The 22564-nt window shown below is 41.3% G+C and overlaps 1 protein-coding gene across 2 annotated transcripts in view; it reads right to left on the reverse strand.

Moving 5' to 3' along the window:
* The window catches only part of SPTLC3 (serine palmitoyltransferase long chain base subunit 3), a 273302-nt gene that overhangs the window by 236717 nt on the left and 14021 nt on the right, over positions 1–22564 (reverse strand). For both annotated transcript variants that reach the window (XM_046939520.1, XM_046939517.1), the window contains exon 2: positions 8793–8915. The gene's annotated coding sequence lies outside the window, so the exon portion shown is untranslated. The remainder of the gene's footprint in view (positions 1–8792; positions 8916–22564) is intronic.

Here is a 22564-nt window from a genome sequence, read left to right on the forward strand (position 1 = left end):
GTACGTCCCTGTGATTTGTCCTCCTCATATGTAGATATTTTACTTCATCAGCTGTATTACCCTTCCCTTCAAATCCCTCAGTTGTCTGGCTTGATGCTTTATATCAGTCATGAAGAAGTTGCCAGTGAGAATCTTTTCAATTAAGGCAAGGTCTTCCCCTTCATGCACACAATCAGACCTTCAAGACAAAAATAAAATGAGCTTCTGCTTGAGAGAAGCATTTGAAACAGGAAGGATGCAAACTGCTGGAGTGGGTCCAGAGGAAGGCCACAAAGATGCTGAGAGGGCTGAAGTACCTCTCTTATGAAGACAGGCTGAAAGAATTGAACTTGTTCAGCTTGGAGAAGAGAAGGTTCCAGAGAGACCTCACTGCAGCCTTCCGGTATCTGAAGGGAGCTTACAAGCAGGAGGGGGACTGACTTTTTACGTAGTCCAATAGTGATAAGACAAGAGGAATAGCTTTAAACTAAAAGAGGGGAGATTTAGGTTAGATGTATTCTTCTTCTTTAGAATTCTTCTTTAGAATTCTTTACTCAGAGGGCAGTGAGGCCCTGGCACTGCTGCCCAGAGCTGTGGGTGCCCCATCCTTGGAGGCGCTCCAGGCCAGGTTGGGTGGGTGCCGGGCAGCCTGAGCTGGTGGGGGGCAGCCCTGCCCACAGCTGGGTGTGGGGATGGGTGGGCTTTGAAGTCCCTTTCAACCCAAGTCATTCTATGATTCTACGATAATCCCTATACGTAGACAATAGCAATTCTTATGAACAAAAGATGGAGAAACTGGTCATGGAGGAACTGACGCTCTTAAAGGGTGAGGAAATGTTTTTCCCAGATGAATACAAGTGGAAAAGAGACAGTTAAGTTCTTGCAGTTCTTCCTATGCTGCAACACAGCAGTGGGGCCAGAAACAATGAGTCTACCTGACGACCTCTACTTGCACTATTGGCACAATAGGAAGTACAGAGCTCTCCAAGGGAGACTCCCCAGAATTCGACATCCTCCAAAAGACAGCTGGAAAACTGGGCTTGGAAGAGCTACGTTTTCAGGCATCACACATCATTTATCTGAGGCCACAATTAAGGGGGGGCAGTGGTAAGTGAGAGGAGGGCTGTGGAGGACATACAATGGCAGAAGCATGCTGAAATACTGACTCTGCTGTCTGTAATTGCATAAGTGCTTTCTCAAAAGGATGGGGAGAAATTTCCTAGGAAATTGGCTGTCTGAGGTTATGGAGATAATAAGTATTTTCAGAAATCAGCACTACTGCCAGAAAATAAAGTGGAAAACCTCCCCCATAGAAATGAGAAAAGGCAGAGTCAGGAGTGCTGGAGGAGGAAGAAAATACAGCGATGAGAAAGCTGGGTAAATACTAGGGGAAGCCTCCCTTCATAAAACAATCTGCTGCAGGGAGCGTGGAAATTAAGCTGGCTCTTGGAAGAGAGGAAACCCACCCAAAGCTGCTTTTTTTTTTTTTTTTTTTGAGGAGGGGGATTATCTTGGCTTGGTTCCCTACAGCTATTAAACATGTAAGGGAATTTAATTAAACACAGCTACTTTCCTAATGGTTATGGCTATTCTCTGAGGCTCCCAAGACTTCCAAATTCTTCAGGATTTGTCTGGAGATGGATTTCTTAATTAACAGCTGGGTTAGGCAAGCAGTGGGGTCTGGATCTTGGTGCCCTGGTCAAATTGCAGCTCTGCTGGCTTATGAAGCATTGACATAATTCTGCTGAGATGCAGCCAGCCAAGGGAATTATTTGCTTGTTCTGTTCCTCCACCTCACCTGGAATTTTCCATTGGGCACAAGCACAGTACTTGCTTGCTCTGTGCCACAAGGAACCCTGTGGTGTTGCTGCGTTCTCTGTTTTGGAGGGACCATGTTTCATAGGTTGATGTTTATCTCAGCCTAAAAGCAGGATGTAACACTCAGCCAGCTCACAGGTTAACAGCTTTCCGTTCCTCTGACCGAAAGAGCCCCTGTGGAATTAATCAAATTGTTTTGGGCCAGAATGTAGGTTTATGCTCCGTTCAGAGTCCAAAAAAGCTAGTATCTGGGGCAACACTCGTCTATTCCTGGTATTTGCAAGTGTACTTCTCAATACACACAATACATCTGATTTTTTGCAGGTGTGACTTCAAACTGAGTAAGGCTGAGTAAGAGCTCAGAGCTTCCGGGCCTTGTTAAAACACTCCAGCCTTGAAATTACATAACATAACAGGAAAATGAAAAACAATTAAACTTCTTTTAGACACATTACGAGCTTATCAATTTTTCTACTCAGAAGTTCAGCCAAGTGAACAATAAAAAGTGACCATGGCTTCAAGCTGAGCAAAATAATACGACATTCCTACAACAAGATGCAAGCCTTAACCTCTTTCCCCAGCTTCAACTGCTGTGCTGACTCCCCAGAATACTTGATTTGTCAACAGTCCCCAACTTCTGGGCTGCAGATAGGAACCGAAGGGCTAGTGTCAGGAATTTGACTGCATCTGTCTGGGAGCTGGATGCCAGGTGACACCCATGTGCAACACAACTCGGAAGCACGTGTCTGAGCCGGGCAGGTCTGGTGGCACAGCACAGGACATGCTCCAGCTGTCACAGTCTGCACCACCAGCACTGCTCAGCACCAGCATTCAAAGGCAAAAATACTAATGCTACCCACCAGGGCTGTTGCAAGGTGTCTGACTTTAATGCAGCCTGACATGTGGGTATATGCTTAATACTGATGAACAGTTGGACTGTTCTTGCTAAGCCCTCCTCTAATCCTTCTATTCTTCCAAAACTACCCAACAACTTGAAGCAGATATTCGGAATTGAATTTTCTACCTGCACAGTAGACTTGTTACAAGATCAATTACAAGGAATAAAAAGTGTTAGATAGCAACAGGTATTGCTACAAGTCCTACCATTAATAACAACAGATTCAGACCAGTGTGCCACATTTTACATGTATATCTATATTAATAGCTCTCTTCTGGTATTTGGCAGGTGATCTAAAGTTTTCATTAGCATCCTTTTCTTGCCTCATGAATTAAACAAAAAATGCACAACTGCTAAGCAAGGTCCTAAGCTGTCATGAATTCTCTCCAGACATACTGTAGTTGTAAATCTAAGAGGAGCAAAGTGAAGAAACTACAGCTGCAGAGAAGTAAAAGGGAAGCTAATACTGAGATTTAAAGCAAACAATATCTGTTATGTCCTTCCTGTCAAATGGCTCACGCCTGAATGTCCCTCTGCTATTGTGTTTTTTTTATTTCCAAAATTTGATTTGAGTAACTGATTGATTTTTCTTACAGCCTGACGTGATGAAATCTGAACTGACGTTACATTTTGCTAATGTACAGCACCCTTGAGCCAATATCAATTTTGTCTATAATGGCTTTGCAAGGGCAGAGGTCAGTTAGGGGACTTTCCTCTTAGCTCCATCAGAACTTCCTCAGTTTTCTCTGCAGTGTTTTAAATAAATCAGACTTCCACATTTCAAGAAAAGAGTCAGATTCTGAAAGGTTTCTCATACCAAATGAAGAACAGTTTTTCATACCAAATGAAGAACAGTTTTTACTAATAAAAAATGATCAGGAATGCCATGATTCAGTCCTTGAATGTGAGTAAACATAAAATCTGTTGGGTATACACTGACTGTTTTCCAAAGCTCAGAAAGACTTAGATTGGAAAGTTATAATTTGTAGATGTGTAACTCATACCACCTGGCTGCATTCATTCAACCATTTTGTGCACCTTCACCTCTTAAATCTTTCCTCTTAAATCCAGACTACCTAAAGGCTCTTTCAGCACAATAACCTTCCATGTGGACACTGTGCTGGGAGATAACCATATCACACATGGCACATCTCAGCTGACTGCTCTGTTAACTCTGATTCTTCACTCTCTGGGAGTAATGCTGGCTGATATGGAGAACTGAGGTCATTCTTCCCTCCCAGCTTCCTCCTTCCTTTTTGGGAAAGAAATGACTATAACTTGGAACTTCCTGGGAAAGAGAATGCTGCTGTGGCAGCCCCCCCGGCCCTAGGCTGTGCCTACTAGCCTTACCAGGAGGAAAGTCCACTCCAGGGGCAATTTTGGTACTTCTTTGTTCCCACAGTGCCTGGTAATGCTGTCAGCTCATGGGCCACTGCAAGCACCTTCCCTGGAAGGATGTCAGCCTGGGACAAATATATTTCCATGCACTGTCAGGATAAATTTCGCTTACCAAGAACTGCAGCAATGTGAATTTGAGCTCGCTTGACTGATGGACTAGGTAGAAAAAGCTATTATTTTACAAATACTGGCCAGGCTATTCTGTGAAAATCTTTAATTACTATTATTATGGTTTACTGAGTCTGTTTGGGCTCCTACACTTTCCTATAGTTTTAGCTGAGCCCACTCGAATTCTATTATCTGAGGAGGTTTTCCCACACAACATATGACAGATCATCCCTAATAATGCAGTTATCAGCTTGACAGGCACCACCTTTTTATTCTCTTTTTATTTATTTTTTGGCTCAGAGTATGACACAAAGCAAGCTGAAGCCTCTTCTGCTTCTGCCTCTGATGAGGTAGAAATCATCCGTAGGATGCAGGACTCAGAAATGGTATTAAATCAGGGTGGGGGGGGGAATGCGGATGAGCTCTTTAGCTAGACTTTCTACAGTGCCATCAGCCCCCACTACATCTCCCCCCCCCCCCCTTTTTTTTTTTCCCAACTGACAGCTGCTTCCCACCACTTGTGTATATTTTTGCTAGGTTAAATGTGTATATACATAAAGTAAATCTAGCACGCAGCTGAATCAGTCTTGAGTTCTCACACAATTACAGATGCAAAATAGTGTACTTCTTACATGGAGTGACCCAAGGTGGCTCCAACTGAGCTGACCCTGGTATGCATTTGGACTGACACAGATTAGGGAGTCACTGCCTGATGCTTTCTGCCGCATAATGACATGAATGAAACCTCCAGCTATACAACACAGTGTCCAGAAGACACTGTTGGTACAGTGGGATCACACTCATAGAACCATTCAGGTTGGAAAAGACCACTAAGATCATCATATCAACGATTCACCCACCCACCCACCCCCACCATGTCCACTAACCACGTACCTCAGTGCTACAACTCCACAGTTCATGAGCACTTCCAGGGATGGTGACTCCACCACCTCCTCGGGCAGCCTGTGCCAATGAATTATCACTCTTTCAGTGAATAAATTCTTCCTAATATCCAACCTGAACTTCCCCTGGAGAGATTTGAGGCCAATCCCTCTTGTCCTGTCACTGTTATTGGGGAGAAGAGACTGACCCCCACCTTGCTACAGCCTCCTTTCAGGCTGTTATATAGAATGATCAGGACTCCCTTGAGATCCCTCTTTTCCATACTAGACATTCCCAGTTCCCTCAGACAATCCTCATAAGACTTGTGCTCCAGACCTCAGATACTACAACACAGTATAAGCATGCACCAGTTTCAGCTGTCACCCTTTACTTGGCCAGTGCTCTTTGTCTCCTTGCATGACTCATCCCCAGGCAAGTCCAAGAAAACTAAACATAACAAATGGCTCCCCATATTCTTCCCAAAGAGGATGCTCAGAACAGATACTCAGTAATTCTCCTATGAAGACAAGTGGAGTGAGAACATTTGTCTTCATAATTTTGGAGTCAGAGAAGAGATTATTTACATATATATATATATTAAAAAATATATATATATATATATCCACACACATCTATACGCACACACACACCACACTTAGTCCTCAGGAGTAGAAAGAAAAAAATCCACACAAACTCTACATTTTCCTGTTTGTTTCCCATTCCGATCTCTAATTACTCAGTTATAAAATGTCATGAAAATACCTTATTTTCACAGCCATCCTTAGCAAGTAAGACATTTGAAGCTAAAGTGTTATCTTAAAAAGAAGAAAGGAGTAGTAGGACTGACCTCAATACTAAGCTTAAACCATCCTAAATTCAAATGCCATCTCTCTAGGAGACCTGAAATATGTTACTCGGGCTCTGAGAAGTTAAAAGGAGAAGGAAAAAACCCACAACTTTCTACTTCTCTGGAAGATTCTGAGGATTAAGATGCTAGGAATGATGAGTTTTTCAGTTCTTCAGTAATACCTTTCTTCATCACAAAGATCTGGTGAGATTAGGTAACTAATTTACTTGCTGATGTGAGAAATGTTCAGGTTCAAAGGATTTTTCTTGTCCTTACCTGAACTCTCACTTAAGAGAAATTTTTCAGCTGAATGACTGCCTTAAAACCAAGTTATAGGTCTCAAGGGAAGAGCATTTAGGGTTTTAATTCTCAACAGTCACGTCTAATTCCTCAGTGAAAAATGCCATGACACCAGAAGAAGGAAATTGGTTACTTAGATTGAAAACAAGCTGAACATTTGTCATAAAGAACAGCTTAAAAAGGTGGGGAAAAAGCCAGCATGTTAAAAGTAGAAACTAACCCAGCAGCTAAGAGAAAAAAAATAAAATCACAGGTCCATGGGATTCATTTTTCTGAGAGATTTTCTGCTTCCATCTACTGCAATTAATTTGGTCAGATGATTTGCAACAGGCTTATTTCTCTTGATCCCCAAGAGTCTTAAAGTTATAAGGCTGGGTAACGATCTTCAGCCCCGGAGAGGCTTTTTCGTAGTTATGAGAGCCCTTGCTGGGAAAGCAGAGTGGTTTTCATCACTAGCTTGACTGGATTGAATCTGCAGAGATTACTTAAAATCAGAGACCTGGAACCTCTCAGGGGTTTTGTGACAGCCTATTCCAAAGTCTGGCACTGTTCAGCTCGAGAAAGCTTGTTTTATGGAATTTCCCATGGAAAGCCAGTCTAATTGTAGGTCAAGAAATACACCTTGCTCCCATGTTACACTCCAGCACTCACACCAACAGGGAAACTAGTTTCCTGAATAACAATTTCTCTAGTGATGAAGAAATAAATGCTCTAACATTGCAAAAACAAGAATATTTATATGCAATTGAATATAGAAATATTGGGATACTACAAGGAAATCCTTTGGAGCAAGATACTGAACTGGCTTCAGTGCGTTTCTCAGCTTCCTGCCCTGTGCCTAATAGATGCACATCCCACAGATGCCTCCAAGCACGTGACGACTGTGAGGCTGACAGTGCTCAACAGGACCCAAAAGGATGTGGCAGGGGTGGTCGCTTTTTGCTGCACCAATGTTGCTGCTGCTGTGCTCTTCTCCTGTATAGCTCATTAGATCTTTTTCAAGTATATTTCTGAAAAGGACTTGAAATTAGATTTATGTGAAGCAAGTAAAAATTTGGAAGCACTGCAGCAATATCAGAAGGTGAGAACTTATTCTCAAAACAGCCTTATTCCAACACCCAAGGGGATATCTAGGTACCAAACACCCGTTTTGTGGAATCCACATGGATATCAGTGGCAGAGGCTGTGAGCACAATGATAGCCCCCAGCTCTCGTGAGGCTCCTGAGGGATGGCAGATGTGGGCTAACACTGCCAGTGAAATGCTCTATGCAAGCAGTGCCGCAGCTCAGTGGATGAACTGTTCTCATTAGAAACCCAGGGCACTTTTGTATTATTCCTACGTGAATCTGAGTTTCATTCAAGCCCAAATGCTCACTCTACTAAGATGAATCACACTTCAATCCCTTCTCCATTGTTGCCAGAGCTCATTTTCCCCATTGTTCTTCTGTAAATTAGAGTAATTCATTCAGAAATGAAATTCAGTCCTATACAAAGGCCTTGGCAAACCTAAATGCTGTTGAAGGGAAAACTAGGGGCGCTAGCTCTCCTAAAATAGGGAATTTCACTGTAACTTCTTTTGGCCAAGTTTCATAATTAAATTTTGAAGCAGCCTTGTTAGAAGCAATCTCTGTGCTTTAGTCCACCTTAAGTATAAAAAAAATTAGTGAAAACAACTGTTTTCCTCCCTTTTCTTGCTTATTTTTGTTTAATTGTTAATAGTTTTAATTAACACCAGAATTTCTCAGCAGCACACCATCTCCTCCTTTTTCATTATAGGTGTTAATTGCAGATTCAAATAAAAGATGAAGAAGAAATTGAGGTAAACGTCCAAAGAAGTGCAACACTGCTGGATGCGCACAAGGAAATTACTTGCACAGTTGTCTTATTTGGGCTTTGCTTGATGTATAACAAAGTCTTATGTCTACTTTATACATATATAAAACACACATACATCCTACCTATATGTATTTATTTTTTGTTACAAAATGCATTTCAAGTTATTTTCTTTTTTCCAAATATATATTTGTTTTTATTCAGACACACCCTGTTCAGAAAAGCTGACAGACAGATCTTAAGCACATGAGCCTATGTTTTTATTATCAATATTGATTTTGGAAGATTTTTCAGTAGTTAGCCTTGTTCAGACCAAATTTTGAGGGCTTCTAAAATCTTCACCTAATCGATATCAGTTACCTCTATGTATATCTATGCGTATGGTTACATATACATATGGGAACAGCAACGCTTTCCACTTCACGGATGGACACAAAAGAAATCAATGCAACAAAAGTGCAGCAGACAGCTTGAGATAGATATCTCACAAATTTTCCTAGCCTCCCTTGCCAGAACTTGCAGATCAGAGCCCCCATCCTTACTCTAAGCCATGGCAAAAACAAGACCATGCATAATTTGTCTGCTGCTTGATGCACCTTTGAAGTGCATCGAATTTGAATGATATAGTAATGTCCTTTTTATAGCTTCCATCTGTACTGCTCTTGCCCTAAGTCACACTGTCCTTAGTATTCATGACACTTAAATAATTAAGACTTATTTATTCTTACCTGCTGGTCAGATTTTTACTCATTAACATGTAGGTAAGTCTTCATCTACAGGCTCTGTCATTCTTTCTTTCCTTGGAAATCCTTCCAGTTTTCATTCTGCATCACTTTTCCTTCTGCATCCCACTTAAAAACAGACAATCAAATCAGAACTCACGTGTATTACATGTTACATGCATATGTGCCTCTTGCTGAGTAAAACACAGTGATTACCGATAATGGTATTTCAACCTACCTAATGTCATCTCTAAAGAAAACAGAGCCCTAAAAAAGAAAAACCGTGGATGAAGGAAGAGCGTTCAACACAAAATGGACAGATGAGTACTCTGTTGTCGAGACAAACAATAAGGTGCTATGCTTAATTTGTAAGGAAGTTGTGTCACTTTTCAAAGATTGCAATTTGAGAAGACATCATGTGCAAAAACATGCTGCCAAATTTGATGCATATCAAGGAATGTTTTGTAAAGACAAAACAGTGAAACTGAAGAAAAGTCTGTCATCTCAGAAAAATCTTTTTCAAAATGTTACAACTCAAACAAACTCTAAGCTCGTTGTGTGGCAGCAAATCTGACTGCAGAAGAATCAAAACTGTTTGCTGATTATGAGTTTATTCCAGAGTCACAGAATTGATAACATTAATTGATAACGTTGGAACAAACAAAAAACCCAGATTTCTCTAAAATCAGTCCCACCAGATTATAGCCAGGCAAACTGAATAAACAGGAATAGGTATCAAAGGAAATTTGGGGAGTAAAGCTGCTACTTTCAAATGTTATGCTTTGGCAACAGATGGGAGTATTAATGTTACTGATATATCTCAACTTGTCATTTCTATTAGAGGTATTGATAACAAATATAATGGCTTCTCTGGTGCCATTAAAAGACACAACTAAATCTCCTGATTTATATGGAGCAGTAAAAATTACATTACAGCGATTTTCTTCAACTTTACCAACATATCTGCTATAGCTTCTGATGGAGCACCGATGATGATTGGTAAAAAAAAAAAACCTAGATATCACTGCATCAGACATCAAGAAAATTTACGTGTGAAAGCTTTAAGAATGGATAATATTGTGCAAATCATCACCAAAGCTTTGACGTTAATACAGTCTGAGTGACTGAATCATCTCCATTTCCAGGAGTTCCTTAGGAGGATGGATGCTGATTATGGGGACATCATTTACTTTTTGAAGGAAGATGGCTACGTTGGGGTAAAAGTCTAAAAAGATTTTATGATTTCCAAAATGAAATCAAATCATTTATAGAATCAAAAGTAAAATTTGTGCCAGAACGTTAAGATTTAAAGTAGCTCATAGATTCAGGTTTTTTGGTGTATTTGACAGCTCATTTAAACAATTTAAGTGTGCCTATTCAAGGTGAAAATCAACTTATCTGTGCTATGTTTCAAACTACAACATTTGAAATGAAACTTAAATTATGGCAAACTTGTGTTATGGCAAAAAACGTCATGCATTTTGATATATTGGCTGAACAAAGTTGTGTGAACAGTGAAAACTGTGCAGCTCTGCTATCTGTTTTGATCAAAGAATTTGAGAATAGTTTTTAGGAGTGCTGAAAAAATCATCAATTTTTTGTTATATTTGCAACTCCATTTTCAGTCAACATAAAAACATTGCCTGGGAATTTTCAAATGGAATGTATAGCATTGCAATCAGACATTCAACTCCAAGAAAAATTTGATCATGTCTCTTTACTGGACTTTTATAAGCCCTATCTTACCAGAGAGAAATATCCCTCACTTCACAGTCATGCCTTATTTAATGTCATTGCTTTTTGGCAGTACATACGCTTGTGAATAACTCGTTTCCAGGATGAAGCACAGGAAAAGTATTGAGCCAAAAGTTTGGATACCCATGGCTTAGGGGATCTCCAAAGTTCAGATGGCCTTCATAATCCAGCATTTTCACTTGTGCTAGAGAAGGGTTTCTGCATTGCCAGTTCAGATCTAGGCTACAGAGTGATGACATCTTTCCAGATCCTTCTCTCCGTGTGACTGAATTTCACCTAAAAAAACCCCACTGCTTTCTATTTTCAAAGTTAAGTTTCTTTATAATTTGTGTTATATATACGTGAGTGTGTGTGTGTGTGTGTTCTTTCAACACCACCCTCCCCAACCTCCTTCAGTACATTCTAATCTGTGTTATTCAACAGAAACCAGCTCCTCTTCTGTCCCCACTCCCCAGTTCAGCCCAACTTCCCATTCCCTGAGAGAAACTGTGCAATAACTTGGTAGGAAATCCCTCAGGAAAGGTTCACTTGATTTAACTACAGTATTTCACAAGCCTTTCCAATTTAAGCCTTGAAAAGAGTCTCAGGGGGAACACTGCTACATGCAGCCTCAATTTTTCTAAAGAAGTCCTTGTTTGCCCATTAGATGCTCACTTCATATTTGCTTTGGTCCCCAGCTACACCTTCATAACACATGCTCTCCTTTTCCTCTGCATTCCAAGTAAAGCAGCAGATCACTTATGCTCCTTAGTTCCTTCACCGTCTCCTTCAGCCAGTACACAAAGAGCAGAAGCTAAGATCTGGGAGGCATTTGCAAAGGCAAGAAAGTTTGCAGAGGTTGTAGCATTTAGGGCACAGGCTGGCAGCTCGGATGAGCAATGACAGCCAGATGACAACACCCCACTTGCTCAACACTTGTTTTCCTCCGCTTGTTCACTAATCTAGCTTTATACTTCATTCCTTCCACTTGCTTTCTGCTTTCAACGGTTGAGTCCTCCCCTGTGAAATGCTGCTCTCCCCACATTCCTCTCATGGATTTTCTTCTTCAGGGTTGAGTTTTTCTTTTCTTTAATTTTATTTTACATTTTCATTTTTCCTAAAGGAACTCAGACCTATTCTGCTTTAATCACTGCTCCAGTTAGCATCCTCCAGCCTTCTTCCAGCCCCTTTCATTTTCACTGCTTCCTCCCAGTGGAGCTGGCCCACTCAATTCCGTAACTCCCTCAAATTTACTTTCTTAAATGTACTGCTATGTGCATAATTCATCTCTAAATCGAATTTGTTTCCTACAGGGATAATCATACAACCTTCCTTAGAATGCCTTTGAATCAGTTGTTATCCTTTCCTTCCTGGTAATTCCATCTATAAAGATAGATATTTGGGGCAGGAAAGCTAGAGGACAGAATAAAGCCAGGACTAGCCTTAAATCTGTTGTTTTTTGTTGTTTTCCTCAATCTTAAAACGATGAGCTAAGTGGCTTATCACATTAATTTTTGAGCCATTAATAGTGTGGAGCCTAATTTAGAAGCAAAGCTAACACATAGGAAAACCAGGCAGCACAGATGACAAAATTATCACACCTTCTCTGGTACTGGCAAGCAGAGTGAGGGCTGAGCGCTTGCACATGTGGCTTACTTGCATTAGTGTGAAAACAAGGACTTTGGGAAAAAAATATACCCTATTTTATTATTCAAATTGGATTTGTTTTTGTGTCAATTCATGACACTACATACTTTTTTTGTAAGTTTCCCTCCCAGCAGGAAAAGCATGCTTACATGCATCATTGATATGAATTTATTTTTCAAATTATCACAGGAAAAACAGTGATGAAGAGCATCCACGCAAGTGTGCTGCCTTGACATGTGCTTACTTCAGAGTGAGGGAGAAGAGAGACAAAACCAACCCAAACAGATAGAAAACAAAGCCTGACTATTTGTAAGATATACATATGAAGACTTTCCTACAGCAGAGCCACATCTCTGGGCTTCACGTTGCTCCTAAAGTACAAAAGACATATATACTAAGTACCTCATATATCAGCTTGTTGGATTTTATTGCAAGAAATCCATCAGCCATGATATTACCATGCAAATCCTCTTATTGCCTTGACTGACAACAGCATTTCAGAAATAAATGCGTTATAAAAAAATATATATTAACCTGGAAACAAATTCTTTCTTTCTTTCATGCATGTCACCAGCTCCCATTAACAGTAATGAGGGTTTCTGCGTAGGGGCCTTTTAAAATAAGAACGGACTGCTCACTCATTTGCCTTACTTATGAATTGCACACATATATATGTCCTTTTTTTTCTTTGTCCTGGCTTAATTTATATATACACGTGTGTGTATATAAATTATACACACACACATATATATATTGAGAGATTAAAGCAGGAAGCCAGGACAAAAGACAAAGAATCCCAACGCACATACACACACAAAACCCACTAAGAATTAGAACATTTCCATTAAGAAAAGGTGCAGAGCTATGTATCTGCTTGCTCTCTGTTAGCCTCCTGAATCAATAGGACGGAGCTCCTCTAATCTCTGCCCTGATGCTGTGGGAAGGTGGCTGCCAGCCCACAGCTGGGAGCAGGACAGAGCTACAGCCAGGGAGCATAGAATATGCTGGAAACTGAGAAAACTGCAATCATTCTTTGCCTTGGAAAATGTAATTACTCTGCACATGTAATTTCCCAATCATGAATTTCAAATCTTTTTCTCCAGTGCAAACTTTCATAAAATTGATTTCTTTTGAATTCTGTATTTAAATCACAACCATTCAGCTCCAAATAGCTCCAGAGATAAAGGCTATTTCGTGCTCTTTTCTCCCTCTTTCTGTACAGAAGTCTTCATAACTTCCTCTCTTTTTAAGAGCAAAGTAAAGAATGGCTACCAACATTAAACTCCATCACTTAAATAATACATAAAATAGCAACCCTGTTTTTTTTTTTTTGTGGTTTGTTTGTTTTTAATTTATTAAAAAATGGTTTAGGGTTTTCTTATCATCTGCCACAACATGAGAGACCCAAAAGAATATAGGCAAATTTCAGACTGAGGAAAGAAGCTTTTAATTTCACTGTTCAGGGTGACAGAAAGAATCAATCCCACACTAGCAACCCTTCCATCTCATAAAATGAGCTAAGAGGTGGGACCGGTTTCAAAGAGCTTAGCTCGTGGTGCTAAGTGTCAACATCAATTACAAAGGAACAAAGATTTCATGAACCTGCAAACACCACAGGGAACCCCATTAGCCGTGCTGACAGGCAGTTCTCTAAATGGCTCGCCCAAAACAATTTCTGTGTAGGTCCCCACGCTACAACACTACTTAGCACCACTCTTACCCCCTCCTCCTGCCACCAGTCCTGGTGATGCGTCTACCCTGACAGCCTCCAGCTCTGGCATCTGCATGGCAACCAGGTACAGGTGCTAGGAGCACTGAGGAGAAGCTACAGCCCCAGTGACGCCAGCTGGGATGCGCAGGAGAGCAAAGTTGTTCACAAACAGGTCCAAGGTGGTAGGGATCCTGCTTCCCACAAACAGCAAATGGCCTTTAAATTGATGTCGTTGAATAAACAGAAGTAAAAGAGGAAAAAAAAGGCTTGCTGCCCACTTTGAGCGGTTCTGAAACTTGGGACCATGTAGGGAAGCTGTCAGTTGAAGCGTGGGGTCAAGCATGTTTTGAATTCATCCATTCAGCAGTGGTGAAAAGATAAAAGATTATAACGGCATATAAGATGCAAGACATAACCAAATCCAATGATGTGTTTCGCCTAAAGGGGAGGGGAAGATCTGGATATACTGTGTGCTGTATGTCTTCCAGGAGATGAGTAAGTGATTGGAAACTTATTCATACACTCCACAGGCTTCTGCCATACACTAAATGGTGGGTAATAAACCTTATTGGATTTCATATTTTGTGGGAAATTACTCTTTCATTGCTTTGTCCCTTTAAGGGGCACTCATTTAGTAAAATATTGTATAGATTTTATTGCATCAAAAGGAATAAAAGATTGTAAATGAACGTTTATGCGCTCTCAAAGTGCAAGAGCCAGGGACCTCAAGCCAAATTCACAGCCAGAAGCAGAAATCTTTCATAAGCTTTGTGCATTCAAAAAGAAAAACTTTGGGTATAGAAGAGTTTCATTTTAACAATACCTAGGTCTCCTTTCTTCTTTTATTCACATAGGTAACCTCTTTCACCTCCCCTCAGTTTTCCTCGTCTTCAAGCTTCTATTAAACCTCCTCACTCTCCTCCTTTTGCCTCGACTCCTCCTTCCTTCTGCCCAATACACCAGTTCCAGCAAAGAACAGGCAAAGAACTTCCCATCCTATTTCAGAAGTGTCTGGCTGGCGCTCACCACTTGTATATTTCCATTTTTTTCCCCCCACAGGCTATTTATCAACACATCTGGGAATCATAAAATAACACAGTCTCTGTTTCCGGCATTACTGTTCCTGAACAGGGGGAATACTATAAAAGCAAGAAAAACCTCTTACTCCCTCACTTTCTAAGGCTCACAACCAATTTCCCCGAGGCAAGTCAAACTGACAAGTTCATGAAGATTTCCCACGGATCTAAAGATACTGCCTTCTCTCATAGTGCTAACTGTAAAGACCGTTCAAACATCCACAGTTTGTGTTTCATACAATCTTACTTTGCCCAGTTACATTTTCATAGGCAGCTTCTTTCTGCACATCTGCCATGGCTGTGCCCAGCATCCTTGCACAGGTCAGTTATTCAGCATGGATGCATCTTCCCCAGGTGGTGCCTATTCTTCACTGACTACCTTGTTCTCTTCTTTATCTAACCTGATGCCATTGCCCCTTCCTTCTGCAAGTTCTGCTGTAGAAAATTTAATCATTAGAATGGCTTAGGTTGGAAGGTACCTCAAAGTTAATCTAGTTACAAACCCCCCTGGCTGCAGGCAGGTTTGTAAACTGCTAAATCAAACACCAGATCAGGTTGTCCAGGCCCCATCCAACCTGGCCGTGAACACTGCAGGGATGGGGCACCCTCAACCTCTCTGGGCAGCCTGTGCTAGGGCCTCACCACCCTCTCTGCGAAAAACTTCCCTCTACATCTAATCTAAATCTCCCTTCCTTAAGTTTAAAACCATTTCTCCATGCCCTATCACTATCAACCCATGCAAAAAGTTGATTTCCCTCCTGTAATGATGACAATTAATTAAGACAAATCCAGCCTCCTCACACGCATGCACCTAACCTCTGGGAGCAGATCAGTAGGTGACCGAGCCACTGCTTTTGAGATGCACAATCAAGGATAATACTCAGTCAAGGGAAGTAAAATATTTCCATTAGTTTCAGTTTCTCAGGCACACAACCTGAATCTGAACGCACACCAGTGACTCAGACTGGAGTTACTATCAGAGGCAAACATGCTCAGCTCCTTGTAGGTCTAGGGTTGGTTGTAGCAAAGTCTTTAAATGGGAACAGTGTCCCCAGGATTTAATCATACCAAACAGCATTTTTATATTTCGAGATACATATATCTAATTGGAGGCTTGCTCTTGATTATGTAATGAAACTGCCCACTTCTGCTCTTATTCAAATCTTCTAATTCCAATTCAGTAATGAACTTTGTTTTCTGTGACTCAAAGAATGATTTGCTTTGTTTCACATCTCAGCATCTAAAGAAGCTTTGACAAGGAGCATACCTAGAGTTTCTGATACAAGTATAATAAATCTAATGTTGTCAAGCATGGTGGCATTTTTTATTTTATTTTCAAAGAGAATTTAATCTAACTTCCCAGGGGATTCTTCTCTCATGTCATAACAAAGTCTGGCTTGTAATGGATTTCCCATTTTTCTTTCCATCTCAAATAATGACAAAATTGCTGCACAGAGAAGCAGCATTCTATAATATGCCACAAAATGCAAGCGGGAAGTGACAGTTGTCTCACAACGGCATCACAGGTCTAGCATCTTAAATCTAGCATCGTGGGTACCTAACTGGTTCACATCTCACCACCACTGCTTTCCACCAGACTTGGAGCACAAGGAAAGTCCAGGTGAAAGAGGAAAGAAAACAGACAACAGAGGAAAATAAAGAAAACGCATAAATCAATAAGTAGCATTTAAGGACCACACTTTCAATTGATAAAATGTTGGTACAAAGCAGCTGAGAATCTGGTTCACAAATATTCATCTCCACATGTCATTCTACATAAAGGATTTTTTTTCTTAAATTTATTGCAAGCAATAGTATTTAATAGAAACTGTGTATCCCTTTGGGAAGAAGACTGCTGTTATATTCCGTTGTAAACCTTTATGAATCAAAGGATTAAAAGCCACTTCTCTCTTCAATGATAATTTTCTTCAACCAATTTTAAAATCCTTTCACTGCTGCAGAGCATCCTCATAAAAGTAATATTTTCTCCTGTAATAGGTATGACTGGATCTATTTTACTAGCTCAAAAATTGCACTGGACATTCCTAGCAGAAAGATAAGCTCGTGCTCACAGTACAAAGTCATATTTGCCCCTTAAAAAAAAAAAGGGAGGTTTTTCCCCCGTGTTTATCATTGTAGACCTCAGGCAAGGAGTTCAGAGCTCAGTAATTAGTGGGTGAGCAACCTCACACTTGCAGAACCTTATGTTCTGTAACACTGTTGGTAGCAAGAAGTCGTCATGGGAACCCAGAGGTAACAGACCTGCTCGTATTTCAGTATGCATTTACACAAATCCTAATTTGCTCTGTTGGCTGTACCCTCCAACAGCTCAGATCTTTTATTTAAGAGGTCATTCCCTGACAAGCCTGATCAAGACCCAGGGTCCTCTATACAGCCCTTGGGGATGCTGCTGTCTCTTTTCCCTGCTTACTGTTAACAGTACCTTCTGGGTCTTCTCTGCAGCCAGTCCCAAAGCACTCAGCAAGACAACTATGGTCATTATTCTCATTCAACAGGTGAAATAAAACTGAGCAACAGACAGATGCCTCGCCCCGTGCCCAGTTGACACTCATTAGATGCCCACAGCAAGGTGGGTGCTGCTGAGGCTCAACACCTCACAGCCAATCTGCTCTCCGTGCTAACGCAGAGAGGGGGAGATAGAGTTGTGTAATTGTTCTGAAAGCCTGCCAAGCAGCTTGTTTACAGAGTTAAACTGTCTGTAGTATAATTTAACACAAGGAAAACTGTGCAGCTTTCTGTTACTTGTGACACAAGGTAGCTTATTTCCTTGTCCTAACCTGACAGGAGAAAAGCGACCACATGGACGGGGCAGCTGCTGAATGCAGCTGGACCTCTGCCCTGTTCTATACCTCAAGGTACCTAGCTCTCTATTCCAGGTGCACACTGCTTGAAAAGATGCCCAACTCAAGGGGATCCAGAATGAAAAAGAGGAGGAGTTGCAAATTTGATTACGGCAGGACCCCACTTCAACACATCCTGGTGCCACAATTCTGATTTAAGAGCCCATTTTCCCCTCTACCTTGCACTATCCCTTACACTACCTTGCGCCTTCAAGCACAGAGCCATCGATAACAGCAGCCTGCTGCTGGATTCACAAATCTTCTGCATTTCTTTCTATGATGTTTGCAGTTTTTTGTTCATACCAAGGAATACTGAGTCCTTCAGGTCAGATATTAGGAAAAATTTCTTCTCATAAAGAGTGGTCAGGCACTGGCACATGCTGCCCAGGAAGGCGGTGGAGTCACTGTACCTGGAGGTGTTCAAGAAGTGTGGAGATGTGGCACTGAGGGACCTGGGTTAGTGGACATAGCAGGGATGGGTCAGTGATTGGACATGCTGATCTTAGTGGTCTATTCCAACCTCAATGTTTCCATGATTTTTTGGAAATCCAGCCAAGAATTTTGTTTTCTCTTTCCTAGCTGCTACAAGAACTGATGTAAAAGGTAAGAGAGAACCTCCAAGACCCTAATTGAGAAATGAGTCAGACTCGGAGCTCATCCACACCCATCACCCTGCTGCAGAGAGAGGGGCTGTCAGGAGAAGTCTGTGTTATCGAAAGGGCATCCTGCCCATCTGATTCTGAACCACAGTGTTCTGTGAATGGGACAGTTTCTCCTTGTATAACCTTACACCTACTATCCCACAGTAAATTCTTTCCTTTTCCTGCTCCTCCCTTTCCCACTCTTAATGGAGAAGCCAGTCCCAGCCACATTTCCCTTGCTAGGCCAGCGCTGCAGCAGGGAAGAAGCTCTTCTTGCCAGGGGCTGCTGGAAGATACTGCCGTGAGTGGTTTCTAGCCACCCTCCTCCCATCCCTCCCACCCCTACGTTCTCTTTTTATTTTTTGAGAGGTTGAAATATCACAGCATAAAGAGACTGCAGCTGTGTTGGGGAAAAGAAACCAGTCACGCCTCAGCAATTTATGGACAATTTCCCATTAATAAGAGATAATGGAGTGCAGTTCAATGGATTTGCAATTGTACACTTGCTCTTTGAGAATATGGAGGGGAATCTGAAAGCAGTTTGCTCCTCTCAGAAGTGGCATTACCATGATTTTGTATATCCCATTGTACAGAGGGAGGTTTGGACAGTCTGAAATGGTTTAACAGTCTATTAGAAAAGCGCAGGTGTATCCAGTTATTGAAATGACCCCAAATACTGCTAATGTGAGGAAAACATCTGATACATATTACCCATAAGCTCACACCTGCACACGCTCAGCCGGCCAGCACACAGTGCAGGAACAAAGTTCTGCTGGTCTCAGTGAGTATGGGCCCGACTCGGTTCTCCTTGCAAAAGAGGCTGGAGAAAAACATGACAAGAGATGCTCCAAAACATATGAAGCTGCAGATCATGCATTTACATGCCATTTTCATGGCAGGTCAGCATGCTTGATATACATACATTTGCGTCAAGGTTTTAAGAAAGGCTATTCTGACCACAGCTCTTCCTACCCTAGCCTCATAATTGTCTGGAGTTACTCTACCACTTCGCACTGCAAATTAACGCAGGAACAATACCAAATTACCACAGGTAGGTAGACTTAGGAGTGAAAGGCATGAGTCAGTTGCAGAGTGTTAAGTTCCTATGGGAGTTTTCTCCTGGACCTTGACACTGAGCGCACGATCCACCCCTACAGAACCAAAGACTCATAGTGCCAGATAAATCTGCTCACCTATGGTTGTTCGTCTTCAGAGTCCCTCTAGATATGGAGACACTCATTCTGGAAAGGCACATCGGTTAATGGTGCACACAGTTCTTCTCAATTTCAATTTGCAGTCCTCTGGTAAAATTGACCCCTTTCTTAATACCTTATAAACAAGGGTAAACAGAAGAGCACTTCTCATCACTGGTTTCTACATGCAACCCTCTGACATGTCCTGCCTAAAATCAACTTTTCCATCACTAAGATTAAAAGCAAGCAGAAAAATTCCAATTCCAATTTGTCTCCAGATCCTCTCTCAGTCTGTACTCTCTTGGAGATAATATGAGTTCCCAACAAAGAAGTATCATCAGTTATTTTACAAGTCAGTGATTATATCTGATGCTTTATTCCAGTCTTTCACTGAACCAATATTTTGTTTGTTGCATCAGTGTGACTACAAAATGCATTTTAAGCATTTCTCCGAAGTGACAGCAGTGAAGTGTGAGGCCTCTTTTCTCCTTGATATGCTGATAGGTCACTTGCTAGGAAGAGTCCAAATACAGAGGACACTGCTATCCAAAATAAATGAATCCACTTCTCACTCCCCCCTCCACCAGACTAATTGCACTGACAAATACCATCTCGACCATTGCATTTTTAATGAACTTAAGAAATCTATTTCAAGTCATCAGCTTCTGTAGTAAATCTGAATTTCACCAAAGTTTGCAAGCAAAAGGTTTTATTTTTTTGCAAAACTCCTTAGAGTCTATTACTGTTTCCCAGCTTAAAGCACCTTTTAAAAGGAAAGGCAACCATGGGTACACCGAAACTGCAGAACCGCACCAACTCCCTGCAGAGTTTCCTTTGGAAATAAACCAGAAATAGCCAAATCAGTCTATTTTCGGACACAGATAAAAGTGGGGTTGCAATAACTGAGTATGCAAACCTTTAATTTAATAATAAAATAATAAAAACAACTTCCCAGACATGATCCAAGTTCACAGCACAGCCTGAAATTAGTCACATTTGGTATGATTTCCAATTTCAGTGCAGGTCTCTCACAGCTGCAGGCATTTCCAAAGGATGCAAATTTGAGGCAATACCACAAACACCTACATGCATCTCCTGTGACATCTTATCTCTAAAAATTAAAACCACAACTCTTTCTTGCACAGAAACATTATTTATCATGAAGAAAATTAATGGCCCAAAGCATCTCCCTTTGATCAAGGCTGCAAGCTCTGCCTCCTGCACCTATATCCTGAGCCCAAGGCACACAGCGTCCAGTCACTCAGTGGAAGACAGATGCACTTTCAAGATGGACACATAAAGGACAACAATCTCACTTATCTTTCACAGAGGAGTTTGGTGATCCTCTTAAGGGCTCCTCCATCTCTATGGAGAACTGACCTTTGCAGAGCTATAAAGATGGTGAAGGGCCCAGAAGACAAGATGTGTGAGGAGTGCAGAAGCCCCTGGGTTTGCTCAGGCCAGAGCAAAGGAGCTGAGGGGAGGCGTCATGGTGGCTGCAACTCCTCTCAGGGAGCGGATGGCAGCGCTGAGCTCTGCTCTCTGCAGACAGCAACAGGGCCTGAGGGGATGCCATGGAGCTGTGTCAGGGGAGGGTCGGAGGGTCAGGGAATGATCCCAGAGGGCGGAGGGCACAGTCCTGACGCCAGAGCTCAGGGAGCATCGGGACACCACTCTCAGACATCAGGTTAGAGTGGTGCTGTGTAGAATCAGGGGTTGGACTCAATGATCCTTGTGGGTCCCTTCCAACTCTATGGTTCTAATTTAAGAGTGACACTTAAGAGCTGATAGGACTCCCCAATGCTTCAGACGGAGCAGTCCTGCTTCCTTGAAGGTCTAAAAATACCAAGCATTCAGCAAAGCACAGAACTCACCCTCAGCAGGTTCAGACTCAAGAGGAAAAAGATGTGCTTTGCATTTCAGAACATACCCAGAGATATCTCATTTACTTTAAAAATAGTGAGAATTGCAGGAGGCATCTTTATAGATTTTTTTAAAATAGCTCAAATGAAAACCAACTCTCCTAATGAAAAACAATAGAAAATGACTTAGCTATTAATCTCATGCTCAGAGGCAATTATTTCCCAACTGAGATTTCTGCTTTTTTTTTTTTTAAATAATCATACAGATTATTTTGGAAAGATGACAAGTCTGCTTCGTGGCCCCCCTTTCTCTTGCTGTGTCTTAATTTGCATAAATATGACATTAAAATTGAAAGAATCGCTTTAAAAAAAACAATTACTCCATCAGTAATGCCTGACAGTGCAGAACTCAACTGCACCACAGAGATCATCCTGGTAAGAAGAAAAAAAAAGAGGGATTTTTTTCCCCCCATTTACTGACATTAAAACATCTCTCACTTCTTACAGGACCGTAGTTCAGATTTACGTTTTAGAACGCTTTAATAGTTGAACATGTGCAAATATCATTATTCTTAGATGCACTGCAGAAGAATAAAAACCCCACACTGAGCACCTGTGGGGGCTGTTCAGCCCAAGGGGAGTTGAAGGGCTGTGCAAGATCCTAACCACACTGAGATGAAAAATAACTAGACACCTTCCTATTATCATGCCGTGCTTGTCTCTGGAAGCTTTTGTTCCATTAGAAACTTGTTAATTGCTGCCTTAGTAACAAAGGAACAACATGCTGTGGTGGGACTATTAGGAGTCTACATGGCTTGTTCATCCTTAGAAATGCAGAGCGTTTAATTGGTTATCTGTTCTTAGAAGATGCAATAAAGTGGGATAGTCAGTGGTGTCAGCACATGATAATGGAGGTTCTTCACAATACGGAAGAGGAAACACAGAATGTAGTTAATAAAAAGCTATAGCATGCAAAATAACTGGATGCAGAATTTGTGAAGAAGTCGTGCACAGCCAAAAAAGAACAACTTCTAAGAATTTTAGAGGGTAGTC

The sequence above is a fragment of the Gallus gallus genome, chromosome 3, assembly GCF_016699485.2.
Source record: "Gallus gallus isolate bGalGal1 chromosome 3, bGalGal1.mat.broiler.GRCg7b, whole genome shotgun sequence".
Classification (NCBI taxonomy): Eukaryota; Metazoa; Chordata; class Aves; order Galliformes; family Phasianidae; genus Gallus; species Gallus gallus.